Below are 13,602 nucleotides of genomic sequence, written 5' to 3' on the forward strand. Positions count from 1 at the left end.
AAATTTGATAAAAGTAAAGTTGTTTAAAATTGCATGCCCTATATCTGAATCATGGAAGTTTTATTTTAACACATTTAACATTTTCCAAAATGGTTTTAAAAAAAATCTTTACTAGCAGAATCATCAGAAAACTGCACAAAAAACATAATTTATGCTTACCAGATAAATTCCTTTCCTTCCGGATAGGGAGAGTCCACGGCTTCATTCCTTACTGTTGGGAAATACAACACCTGGCCAGCAGGAGGAGGCAAAGACACCCCAGCCGAAGGCTTAAATATCCCTCCCACTTCCTCATTACCCCAGTCATTCTGCCAAAGGAATAAGGAAAAGTAGGAGAAACATTAGGGTATAAATGGTGCCAGAAGAATAAAATAAATAATAGGGGACCACCCATAGACAAGAAAAAACGGGTGAGGGCCAAGGACTCTCCCTATTCGGAAGGAAAGGAATTTATCTGGTAAGCATTAATTATGTTTTCCTTCCTAAGATAGGGAGAGTCCACAGCTTCATTCCTTACTGTTGGGAAAATTATACCCAAGCTCCAGAGGACACTGAATGAATAACGGTAGGGAACAAAAAGGAAAAGACGGACCCTATTCTGAGGGCACTGAAACATCAAACTTGTAAAATTTTGAAAAAGTATGTAAGGAGGACCAGGTAGCCGCCTTAGAAATCCGATCCATAGAGGCCTCGTTCTTAAAGGTATGGGAAAGTTGTGTACAATGTAATTAAACAGGAGCGCTATAGCTAAAGGTGAATAGGGAATATCTTATTAAAAGTATTCTAAAATGCAAACCTATAAACGTGTCTAAACACAAGTGTTACAAAATTGATAATAATAAATTCTCTGTATATCTCAGATATAATGTGAAACTAGGATAAAAAATGTGGATACAATGTGACAAATATTAATATCAACACTGACTAATATAGTGTAGGTGCAGAATAAAAATAATAATGAATGTTCAAAAATAAGTGAATAATAAGGCTCTGCCTAAAATTTAATCAGAACACCAAGTGCAAACAAATAGTAATACAATATATGATTAAAAACGGAAGTCTCCGTACAAAAAATAGGTTGCCACCACAAAAATTAAAAGCATATAAGCAGTCAATGAGAAACTATCTTTCCAAGTTAGAAACACCAGTGGTCCGGATAAACAGTTCTTATTATAAGAAGAAATCTTGGCTTACCCCCAAACAGTTCAACGGTCGGTTCCGTAAATTGAAGTTACCGCTGTGGCGGAGTGACGTCACTTTTATAGGCGCTGTCCTCAATGCGCAATCTGATTGGTCCTCGGACGGACGGCTTGAGATTTTTTTGCTGCTGTGTTCCTTAAGATAGAGTATCTGCTCTTAAGTGCCAGAAAGCACACAGGATACTTCTTGGATATGTGTTTTATGGAGCAGGTAGTAGAGTTGATGAGAGATCTTTAGTCTCACCTTAGATAAGAATAACACTGTTTCAATGCACAAAAAAGTCCAAATGTGCAACAAGTTCGTCTTTGCCTGTTCGAAAAATACTGGTATATCAGAGGAATGATCCACAGCTTTGTTTTTAACCAGTTACCAACCGTAGCACTAAGACAAATTGTGGAAAACATTGTAGACGAAATTGTAGCTTCAACTACAAAAGAAATAGCTATAGTTCATAAGCAACTGACATCAAAGCGTTTCTCCCTATACAGGGCTTTTTCAAGATTAGAATGTTGCACACAATTTGTCTTAGTGCTACGGTTGGTAACTGGTTAAAAACAAAGCTGTGGATCATTCCTCTGATATACCAGTATTTTTCCAACAGGCAAAGACGAACTTGTTGCACATTTGGACTTTTTTGTGCATTGAAACAGTGTTATTCTGATCTAAGGTGAGACTAAAGATCTCTCATCAACTCTACTACCTGCTCCATAAAACACATATCCAAGAAGTATCCTGCGTGCTTTCTGGCACTTAAGAGCGGATACTCTATCTTAAGGAACACGGCAGCAAAAAAATCTCAAGCCGTCCGTCCGAGGGCTAATCAGATTGCGCATTGAGGACAGCGCCTATAAAAGTGACGTCACTCCGCCACGGCGGTAACTTCAATTTACGGAACCGACCGTTGAACTGCTTGGGGGTAAGCCAAGATTTCTTTTTATAATAAGAACTGTTTATCCGGACCACTGGCGTTTCTAACTTTGAAAGATAGTTTCTCATTGATTGCTTATATGCTTTTAATTTTTGTGGTTGCAACCTATTTTTTGTACGGAGACGTCCGTTTTTAATCATATATTGTATTACTTTTTGTTTGCACTTGGTGTTCTGATTAAATTTTAGGCAGAGTCTTATTATTCACTTATTTTTGAACATTCATTATTATTTTAATTCTGCACCTACACTATATTAGTCAGTGTTGATATTAATATTTGTCACATTGTATCCACATTTTTTATCCTAGTTTCACATTATATCTGAGATATACAGAGATTTTTTATTATTACCAATTTTGTAACACTTGTGTCTAGACACGTTTATAGGTTTGCATTTTAGAATACTATTAATAAGATATTCCCTATTCACCTTTAGCTATAGCGCTCCTGTTTAATTACATTGTACACAACTTTCCCATACCTATGATAGGGACCCCGAGGTGTATCAGGAGTTTGGTGATTCCACCCTGCGCTTATTATTACCTTCTCCCTCGTTCTTAAAGGCCCAAGAGGAAGCCACTGCTCTAGTGGAATGAGAAATAAATGTGATAACAAAAATCATAAAAGGAAAACCAAATAAAGTTCTGAATAAAGGATATGTCTGTGTCCTCTGGATGAGTTTTTCAGCTTGTTAGCATTCCTCAGTGAGATCCCATAAAAAAGGAAACAGAAAATTGCAACATAGTGTGAATCTGTAATGGCACTTTGAGGAAGTAGTTGTTTTGTAACAAATGACTACTCACATTTGTTGGAGCTTTCCACTAAGCTCAAGGATATGCGCACTCCCACTTTATACTGATGGGAAAACAGTACACTAGGCAAAACTTGGATACAAATTTATTTTAAAATATATAAAAGCGTCACATAAGCCTTGATAACACCACAATGTAAGGGTACAAAAGCAGATATGCTGTAATAAATGCTTCAAATAGCCAAACTTGCAAAGAGGTAAATGGATCAGCAGGAGTGTGACCGCCGAAACCAAAACCTCTTTAGTAGCAAGACAGTAGCGCTAAGCCCCCAGGTGTCCTGGCTAGTGTAGAGACGTGATAAAACTCAATATAGAACAGTTCAGTTCCGACGTACGTTTCGCAGGTATGCTTTGTCAAGGAATGTTTGTGCGCATGTCCAAGAGTCCTTTTAAACAATCCATTGATGAGTTTCTGCCAGGTTTGTAGTTCCATCCTCCATTTTGGAAGTTGGCATTTAGGTAATTTGTCATTAAACAACTAGTATGTTTTTCAGCTTCTTTCAGTTTTATACATTTTGTTGATATATGCATAGATGTTAAGATGGATAACCAGAATTGGTAAATTATGCATTATAATGTTATAGCATTATACATATATGCAAAACTTCAAAAAACATAATCACATTGTGCCTGCAATTGGTGTCTATACTGATGGTATATGTAGGTATTTGTTGTTTTTTTTTTTTTTTTTTTTTTTTTTTTACCCCTTATTGTGAAGGTATTAGTTATATCTTTTTTAGTTTAAGTGATGTTACTGACTATATGTCCTATGGACCATAATTAAACTACTAGCCTTATTATAAACCTAGTTGTATCGTAATGTTTTCAAAAATAGATTTTATTTGTTAGCATGTGGCATGTTTAAAAACATATATTGTACTTGTATGTGTTTGCGCTGAAAAGTTATGATAGGATGTTGAGGTTACTGTTTCTAACTATGTGTTTAATTTTACATTTGGGGTTCCATATATTGAAAATAAGTTTGTGAAACATTCTAAAACTACCTAGCACTGACAATATGAGTGTGGACAAAGAGAAAAAATAAATAAATAAATAAATAAACAAATAAAATAAAAAAAATAAAAAATATATTAAAAAAAAAAAAAAATATATAAAAAAAAATAAATAATAAAAAAAAAAATATTAAAACTTAAAAAAAAAATTTTAAATTTTTTTTTTTTTTTTTTTTTCTCTTTTCCCTCTTTTTTTCTTTTTTAAAAAAAAAAAAAATATATATATATATTATAAATTTAAAAAAAAAAATAAATAAATAAATAAAAATAAAACAAGACATATATAGATTTTATAGCCTTCGAAGCTGTACTTATAAATAACTTTCACAAAAAGTGATGGATTTCAAAATCTTTATTAAGACCATTGGGTATCAAGCTATCCATAATATGGATCCACTTCATTTCCAATTGTCCCAATCTATTCTGTGTGTCTCCTCCCTTCCAATTCAGTTCTAATTTCCTAATGCCCAGAAATTCCAAATCCTTTACATTTCTATTGTGCTTTTTATCAAAGTGAGACGATACTGTATGATTAGCATAACCCTTTTCAATATTGTAAATATGCTCATTCATCCTAATTTTCAGAAATCTAGAGGTACGCCCTATATAGATTAAATTGCATGAGCATCGTAACATGTAAATTACGTTTTTGCTATTGCAAGTAATAAATTGATCTATACTGTACTCCCTTTTAGGTGAGACTAAAGATCTCTCATCAACTCTACTACCTGCTCCATAAAACACATATCCAAGAAGTATCCTGCGTGCTTTCTGGCACTTAAGAGCGGATACTCTATCTTAAGGAACACGGCAGCAAAAAAATCTCAAGCCGTCCGTCCGAGGGCTAATCAGATTGCGCATTGAGGACAGCGCCTATAAAAGTGACGTCACTCCGCCACGGCGGTAACTTCAATTTACGGAACCGACCGTTGAACTGCTTGGGGGTAAGCCAAGATTTCTTTTTATAATAAAAACTGTTTATCCGGACCACTGGCGTTTCTAACTTTGAAAGATAGTTTCTCATTGATTGCTTATATGCTTTTAATTTTTGTGGTTGCAACCTATTTTTTGCACGGAGACGTCCGTTTTTAATCATATATTGTATTACTTTTTGTTTGCACTTGGTGTTCTGATTAAATTTTAGGCAGAGTCTTATTATTCACTTATTTTTGAACATTCATTATTATTTTAATTCTGCACCTACACTATATTAGTCAGTGTTGATATTAATATTTGTCACATTGTATCCACATTTTTTATCCTAGTTTCACATTATATCTGAGATATACAGAGATTTTTTATTATTACCAATTTTGTAACACTTGTGTCTAGACACGTTTATAGGTTTGCATTTTAGAATACTATTAATAAGATATTCCCTATTCACCTTTAGCTATAGCGCTCCTGTTTAATTACATTGTACACAACTTTCACATACCTATGATAGGGACCCCGAGGTGTATCAGGAGTTTGGTGATTCCACCCTGCGCTTATTATTACCTTCTCCCTCGTTCTTAAAGGCCCAAGAGGAAGCCACTGCTCTAGTGGAATGAGCCGCTATCCTCTCAGGAGGACGATGTCACACTGTCTTGTAAGCTAAGCGGATGACACTCCTTAACCAAAAAGATAGGGTAATGGAGGAAAAAGATATATGAGTTTGAACCTCCAGGGCATGGTCTTTTTCAAGTTTATCTTCCATCCATCTGATCGAAGAAGACTGAGAAGGGACTCCGAGAATTCTTATGCAAGACGAAAGGATGGTGCTTGCACCAGAATATTGTCCAAGTATGGGGCTACTGGAATACCCTGAATTATGGCAACGGCTAGAAGAGCTCCCAGAAACTTCGTAAAGATTCTTGGAGCAGTAGCTAGGCCAAATGGAAGGGCAATGAACTGGAAGTGTTGTTCAAGGAATGCAAACCTCAGAAACTGAAAGTGTTCCCTGTGGATTGGAACATGAAGTTAAGCGTCCTTCAGATCTATAGTGGTCATAAACTGGTCTTCCTGAATTAAAGGAAGGATGGACCTCATCGTCTCCATCTTGAAGGAAGGGACACTGAGAAATTTGTTTAAGCACTTTAGGTCCAGAATTTGGCGGAAAGTTCCCTCCTTCTTTGGGACCACAAAAAGGTTTGAATAAAACCCCAAACCTCTTTCTTCGATAGGCACCAGAACAACAACATCTAAGGAGGATAGATCCTGAACGCACCCTAGAAAGGCATCCCTCTTTTCTGGTCTGGTAGACAGATTCGAGAGAAGGAATTTGCCCCTTGGCAGATGAGACTTGAAGCTTATCTTGTATACATGAGATGCCACCTCCAGGACCCACGGATCCTGTACGTCCTTCAACCAGGCATCTTAAAAAAGAGATAGTCTGCCCTCTACATGATCCGATCCCAGATCGGGGGATGCCCCTTCATGATGATTTGTTTTCAGTGGGCTTCTTATTCTGCTTGGATTTATTCCGGACTTTATTACCCATTCCCCAGTTTTGCATAACCAACGCAGTTATATTAATATACTTTTAACCTCAGTGATTATCTTGTATCTAAGCCTCTGCAAACTGCCCCTTTATTTCAGTTCTTTTGACAGACTTGCAGTTTAGCCAATCAGTGCCTGCTCCCAGATAACTTCACGTGCACGAGCACAGTGTTATCTATATGAAATACGTGAACTAACACCCTCTAGTGGTGAAAAACTTAAATGCATTCTGAAAAGAGGTGGCCTTCAAGGTCTAAGAAATTAGCATATGAACCTCCTAGGTTAAGCTTTCAACTAATAATACCAAGAGAACAAAGCAAAATTGGTGATAAAAAAAAATTGGAAAATTGTTTAAAATTACATGCCCTATCTGAATCATGAAAGTTTATTTTGGCCTAGACTGTCCCTTTAAATTTGTCACTCTGCAATAGTATGAAGATTTTAAGTAAGTAGTAATCCTTCAATATATTATTTTATTAAAGTATAATCATATGGATACTGTTCTTAAATATAGCACTATTCAAACATTACATTAAAACAGAGCATAAACAAATAAAAGTTTACTGGTCATTTAAGCGTACAAAAATGTATGCGGCCAAAAACATGAAGCAAAATTATAAATACTTAATAATAAAGGGGAATTACCTTAAAAATGTATAACTGTCCCAAGGTCATATACATATATAATAAATGTATATAACAATAACCTAACAGGCTTATAGAGTGCAAAATAAACCAGTGCCGAAACATAATAGCAGAGAATCTGGAATAGGAGTACATCGACAAACCAACAAAAGGAGTCAAAGGACGAGTGCCTGCTACATCCGTCAAAAGGCTTGTGACTAAATCCCATTAGGTGAAATACATGCCACTACCAATACTCCAGATACATCCCTCTAGCGATCACTGTACTCTGAGAGGAAATGGACCTCAACTCAGTCTGAGAACCCCTCTCACTGAAGAAACAAATGCACATCTACATTCTTCAACCTCCTCTAGCAGATGCAAATACAAGACTGAGTTGCCATTGAGGTGGGAGGTGTTTTAAAGCGTTCTTGGGCTTTGGGAATCTTTGCCTACTTCTGGTGGTAGGGAAGAGTAATTCCCAGAAGTAATGGATCGTGGACTTTCACCACCTGTATGAAAGAAATATAAACAGACAGGGGAGAGACAAAACCCAGCTCTTTCGTTCAAGACTGAAAATATGATGTGTAGTTAATAGTTATTTGCTGTTGTGGTATTGACAGATAAGGATCGAGTATTGCGGTGGAGCTTACCAGCAGTTAGAGGGTAAATTAGATAATGAAGTTATTTTCATGATGAAGCAACAAAGGGGATGTCAATCAGTGGCATGTACAATAAACCCACAGAAATACTAGAATGAAGAGGTTGTCACACGCTATGGCTGTTGCCATAGATGCAGCGGTGGTGACTCGTTGCTATGGCTGTTGTCATAGACGCAGGCGGTGTTTCAAGGCGTGCTGCGATGATGTTATCGCCACACGCTGTGTCTCTCTTCTGGATGCCGCTCCTGATTACACCTGTGTGTCCTCCTTGGCGCCAATATGCGCCTATGTAATTACTCCATTCACCTTACATCACTGCCCGAGTATTGGTGTTACTGTGTGTGCTCCTGGATGCTATTATCTGTTTATGCTGGACTGTTTATACTGAACTCTGCCTGTCTAACTAATCTGCTTGTTTAACCCCTAAAGTACTGGATTGCCATAATGTTGTTGAACTCTGCCTGTCTGACTACTCTGTGTGCTTAAACCCTAAAGTGCTGGATTGCCATAACGTTTCCTATCATTTCAGCTTGAAGCCGGGATAAGTTTGGTCTGATAGAGGAATATCCCAAGAGCATTACATTATAATTGGTCCATGGACCCAAATGAGGTAGCAGGAGCAGTTTATCTTCAAGGACAGATGCTGGGAACCCATACCATACAATTGCAGAGTGTGGATTCTATAACCGCTAAGCTCTCCTCACTAGTTGCAGAGAAGCATACTGCTCCTGTTGTTACACCGCTGGTCTCTGCTCCTAGTGCTGCAACTTCTTTCCCTGCTTCTGGAAGTATGCCCCAGATACCATTGACTGACAAATATGAAGGTACTACTGATTGTAGGGGTTTTCTTAACCAGTGCAGGCTGCACTTTTGCATCTTCCAGTCTCATCAGTCAAAAGTCACCTTTATCATTTCCTTATTGAAAGACAAGGCCATGGCCTGGGTCTCCCCCCTTTTGGAACAGAGTGCTCAACTCCTGAACAATGCTGATGCTTTCATTTCTGCATTATCTACTGTGTTTGGGACTTCTGGCTGTGCTTCTGCTGCAGAATACTCTCTCCTGGATCTCCGCCAGAGCAATAGAACTGTGGAACAATATGCCATTGAGTTTTGCACCTTGGCACTTGGGACCAGTTGGGATGGCAGTGCTCTCAAAGCGGCCTTTAGGAGAGGTTTGCATGAACGCATCAAGGACAAACTTACTTATCATGATGTTCCTTCTTCCTTGGATGACTTTATAACACTTTGTATCAGTCTAGATTCTCGCTTCCAGGAGAGACAAGCTGAGAGAGACAGAACTCGTAAAATCCTTTCCTCTCGTCCTCTTACTCGTCCGGTATCTAGACTATCCTCTCCCCCTCAGCACCTCCAGTAAACTCTGTAGAGGAACCCATGGATCTCTCCACCCTCAAGCCCTCTGAATCCGAAAGACAGAGAAAAAGGGGATTGAGACTATGTTTCTATTGTGGTTCTAACTCAAACCAGTTTACGAATTGTGATTTTCTTCCAGGAAAAGCCAATGCTTATAGGATAATATTGGAGTACCTCTAAGCGTGATCACCCTTTACTCCTCTCAGATCCTGGTACCTGTTACCCTGACCTTCCTTCAGAATTCTGTCCATGCTCAAGCATTTATTGATTCAGGGGCAGCTGGAAATTTTCTTGATCACCGTTTTATGATTACGGCTTACCTCTTTTGCAGAAAAAACAATGTCTGAAGATAACTGCTCTGGATGGCACTCCCCTTGGATCAGGTTTGATCCATTTTGAATCAGCACCCCTAACCCTGACTGTGGGATTCCTTCATACCGAACAGTTGCAGTTCAATGTCATTCATTCTCCAGCACAACCTGTCATCCTTGGTCTTCCTTGGCTTCGTATACACAATCCAGTTGGCCTCCTGGGGTACATCCTGCTTCCTTTCATGCCTTGCTAAGGTTACTCCTCTGCTCTGCATCCCCATAGCCAGTCTACAAACCCTTTCAAGCCTTCCCTCAGTATATGCGGATTTCTCTGATGTGTTTGAAAAGAAAGCAGCTGATGTGCTGCCACCCCACCATACTTACAACTGCAAAATTGACCTCTTTCCTGGAGCTCCACTTTCTAAAGGGTGGACTTGTCCACTCTCCAAAGCTGAAACCAAGTCCATGGAGGACTATATTCAAGAAAACTTAGCTAAAGGTTTTATTCGCCCTTCCTCCTCTCCTGCCGGGGCTGGCTTCTTTTTCAGCAGTAAGAAGAATGGTGGGCTCAGACCCTGTATTGACAATGTAGCCTTAAACACCATTACTATCAAGAATCACTATCCCATTCCTCTGATCACTGAACTTTATGTTTCACTTCAGAATGCTTGCTACTTCAACAAGCTGGACCTGCATGGGGCGTTTCTTGGCTATGTTATCTCAAAGGAGGGTTTTGCCATGGATCCTTCTAAGCTCAGAGCAGTTCTGGAATGGCCTCAACCAACTTCATTAAAGAAACTACAGAGATTCTAGGGGTTCTCAAATTATTACTGCAAGTTTATAAAGAACTTTTCCCAGATAGTTTCTCCACTCACTGAGTTGACTAAACGGAACAAAGACTGCAAAAATTGGCCTCCTGAAGCCATGAATGCCTTTCTCTTCTGAAAAAGGCCTTTTGTTCTGCTCCTGTACTCCACCATCCTGATCCTGACCTGCAGTTCACTTTAGAGGTTGATGCCTCTGAGATTAGAGCTGGAGCAGTCTTAACTCAAAGGGATCCTTCAACCTCCAAGTTACACCCTCTAGCCTTTTTCTCTAAACACTTTACTCCTGCAGAGAGGAATTCCGATGTGGGTAATCGTGAACTTTTAGCCATTAAGATGGCCCTGACTGAATGGCGTCATTGGCTAGAAGGTACTGCCAATCCCATTCAGATTCTCACTGACCACAAGAATCTGATGTACCTAGAGACTGCTCAGGCCTGGTGGGCCTTATTCTTTTCCCGTTTTAACTTTGTGGTCTCTTATCTTTCTGGGACCAAAAATAAAAAGGCTGATGCCCTTTCTCGTCAGGTTCCTCAGTTTAGTGATTCCTCTGAAGCTCCTATTGATCATATCATACCCACCTCTTGTGTGGTTGCTCAACTTAACACATCTCTTCTTCGAAAACTGCAACGTGCCCAGTCTAGAAAGCCTCCTGAAGTCCCCACGGCTCCCGATGTCTTCTTTGTACCTCTGAACCTACGTACTCCTGTGCTATCCTGGGCTCATGATAGTAAATTGTCAGGACATCCAGGTTTGACAAGAACTTTTAAGCTTCTTTCCCAACATGTATGGTGGCCTACCATGAAGTCTGATGCTTAGGATTATGTGAAAGCCTTCACGACTTGTGCTGCCAATAAGACTCCCCGATCCTTACCTCCTGGCTTGCTTCAACCATTGTCCATTCCCAAACAACCGTGGACACACATAACAATGGATTTCATTGTGGATCTCCCTCCTTCTGGTGGATCGATTTACCAGATTGGCTCACTTTGTACCCTTAAAGAAACTGCCATCTGCCCAAGAATTATCATCTCTTTTAAAAGTGGTATAACTACATGGCATTCCCGTGAATATTGTTTCCGACAGAGGTCCACAATTCATCTCTAGTTTTTGGAAAGCCTTTTGCAAATTGATTGGAAACACTGTTTCCTTGTCTTCTGGCTAACATCCTCAGACTAATGGGCTGACAGAAAGTGAATCAAGATATTAAAGCCTATCTCAGAGTTTTTGTTAATTCTCTCCATACCAACTGGTCTGAATTGTTACCCCTAGCTGAGCTTGCACATTCTCCTCTCTACCACTCCTCTCACAAGGATGTTTTCCTTTTTAAGCTGCAGCAGGTTACCAACCTCATGTCTTTCCTCTTTCTGTTCAGTCCACAGGGGTTCCTGCTGCAGACTGGCACGTTACTAACCTCACTAGCAACGTATTCGCTCTCAGTTATGTTCAGCTGTCTCTAGATACAAGAGGTTTGCTGATCACCATAGAGTTTCTGTTCATGCCTATTCGGTAGGTGAACGTGTTTGGGTCTCTACACAACATATGCGTCTAAGTCAACCCAGTTATTAGGGCTTAGGTTTATCGGTCCTTACAAGGTACTTAAAATACTGTCTCCTGTTACATACAAAGTGGCCTTGCCCAGAACCCTGCACATACACCCAGTCTTCCACATCTCACTACTGAAGCCCTACAACAGGAACAGATATACTTGACTCAGACCTCCTCCTCCTCCGCTCTTAATTCATGGTGAACCTAAGTATGAGGTTGCTAGGATCCTGGACTCCAGATACAAGCGCAGGCAACTGCAGTACCTTGTGCATTGGAAGGGTTACTCTGTGGCAGATCCTTCCTGGAATCCTGCCTGTGATGTGCATGCTTCTTCTTTGGTCTCCAGGTTTCATGCTGCTCATCCCTCCATTGCCACATGCTGTCTCTCTCTTCTGGATGCTGCTCCTGATTACACCTGTGTGTCCTCCTTGGTGCCAATATGCGCCTATGTAAGTACTCCATTCACCTTACATCATTGCCCAAGTATAGGTGTTACTGTGTGTGCTCCTGGGTGCTATTATCTGTTTATGCTGGACTGTTATTACGTTACTGAACTCTGCCTGTCTGACTACTCTGCTTGCTTAACCCTTAAAGTAATGGATTGCCACAACGCTGCTGAACTCTGCCTGTCTGACTACTCTGCTTGCTTAACACCTAAAGTACTGGATTGCCATAACGTTGCTGAACTCTGCCTGTCTGAATATTCTGAGTGCTTAACCCCTAAAGTACTGGATTGTTATACTGTTGCTGAACTCTGCCTGTCTGACCACTCTGCCTGCTTAACCCCTGAACTATTGGATTGCTATACTGTTACCGAACTCTGCCTGCCTGACCATTCTATTGGTTTATCCCTGAACTGTTATACTGGGTTTCCTTTGTTGCTGACTCCTGCCCGTTTCCGGTCCTTCTATTGTTTTATCCCTGAACTGCCATTCTGCTGGATTTCCTTCCTGTTGCCTACTGTAAGTACTACTTACTTCATTTTACAAACTTTCTCTGCTCTGGGATATTTCCTATCATTTCAGCTTGACGCCGAGATAAGAAGACTACTGGTCTGATAGAGGAATATCCCACGAGAATTACAGAGGTCGGACCAAGTAATTGTTTTGCAAGTCACAAGTAAGTCTCAAGTCTTTGCATTCCCAGCTAAGTCAAAGTCAAGTTGCAAGTCCTCAACTTTAACCTTAAGCTAATGACTTAAGTAATTAGTGCTCTTTTACCAATGTAGTATCAGAGTATTAATTGTTAGTAAATGTATACTATTTTTTTTATTAGGAAGGCTTTTAAAATATGTTTATCACTTCCCAGTTCAATTTCATATGAGATTAGGTATAGAATATTTTTACGAAGGGCACCCATCTATCTAAGTTCAGTTTCTCGGTCTAGGTATGTGCTTGAAAATGTGAAAAGCAGTGAAGAAACATTAATTTATTGGTAACAGAGTAATAAAGACAAAATAATTTTATTAAAAAATAACACAACTGCTACACACATGCATGTGTGTGTGAGAGTGAATGTGTGTCAGTGAGTGTTGTTATATCTAAACCTTTGAACAATTATTTGGTTCCTTGAGGAAATCGATTAAGAAAAACATGTGAGAGAGGAAACAGATGTAGAAGAAATAACTAACTGCTACCATACTTCACCACATTTTACAAGTGAGAGAAGAAATATAGATGCAGACAAACACATGAAGTGAGTCATTTAAAAATGCTGTAATACCATACTTTTTAGACTTTGATAGAGAGTCAATATATATATATATATATATATATATATATGTATATAAACTGTATATATCTATATATATATATATATATATATATAT

General features: G+C 39.1%; 1 protein-coding gene across 1 annotated transcript in view; it reads right to left on the reverse strand.

The window, feature by feature from the left end:
* Positions 1-13,602, reverse strand: part of POGLUT2 (protein O-glucosyltransferase 2) — a 115,173-nt gene that overhangs the window by 18,342 nt on the left and 83,229 nt on the right. The gene's annotated exons all lie outside the window — the stretch shown is intronic.

The sequence above is a fragment of the Bombina bombina genome, chromosome 3 (genome assembly GCF_027579735.1).
Source record: "Bombina bombina isolate aBomBom1 chromosome 3, aBomBom1.pri, whole genome shotgun sequence".
NCBI classification, from domain to species: domain Eukaryota; kingdom Metazoa; phylum Chordata; class Amphibia; order Anura; family Bombinatoridae; genus Bombina; species Bombina bombina.